Here is a 764-nt window from a genome sequence, read left to right as displayed (position 1 = left end):
CCCTGTAACTCTACAACCCTAAGCTTCACCATGTGAGGCATCTTGCCCCAACTGGACAGGCCTGTCAGAGGAGGTTTTGTGACAGGCCAAATCGTAGTCCAGCCTAAGAGGCCCGGGGTCATCAAGCCGCCACACCTTGTTCCTGTAAGTGACCTGCCCTGTAAGTCTACAACCCTAAGCTTCACCATGTGAGGCATCTTGCCCCAACTGGACAGGCCTGTCACAGGAGGTTTTGTGCCGGGCCAAATCGTAGTCCAGCCTAAGGGGCCGGGGTCATCAGGCCGCCACGCCTTGTTCCTGTAAGTGACCTGCCCTGTAACTCTACAACCTTAAGCTTCACCATGCGAAGCATCTTGCCCCAACTGGACAGGCCTGTCAGAGGAGGTTTTGTGACGGGCCAAATCGTAGTCCAGCCTAAGAGGCCGGGGTCATCAGGCCGCCACACCTTGTTCCTGTAAGTGACCTGCCCTGTAACTCTACAAACTTAAGCTTCACCATGTGAGGCATCTTGCCCCAACTGGACAGGCCTGTCAGAGGAGGTTTTGTGACGGCCAAATCGTAGTCCAGCCTAAGAGGCCGGGGTCATCAGGCCGCCACACCTTGTTCCTGTAAGTGACCTGCCCTGTAAGTCTACAACCCTAAGCTTCACCATGTGAGGCATCTTGCCCCAACTGGACAGGCCTGTCACAGGAGGTTTTGTGACGGGCCAAATCGTAGTCCAGCCTAAGGGGCCGGGGTCATCAGGCTCGCCACACCTTGTTCCT

The sequence above is a fragment of the Rhodotorula graminis genome (genome assembly GCF_001329695.1).
Source record: "Rhodotorula graminis WP1 unplaced genomic scaffold RHOBAscaffold_5, whole genome shotgun sequence".
In the NCBI taxonomy this organism is placed as follows: domain Eukaryota; kingdom Fungi; phylum Basidiomycota; class Microbotryomycetes; order Sporidiobolales; family Sporidiobolaceae; genus Rhodotorula; species Rhodotorula graminis.
This window is presented reverse-complemented; position numbering follows the sequence as displayed.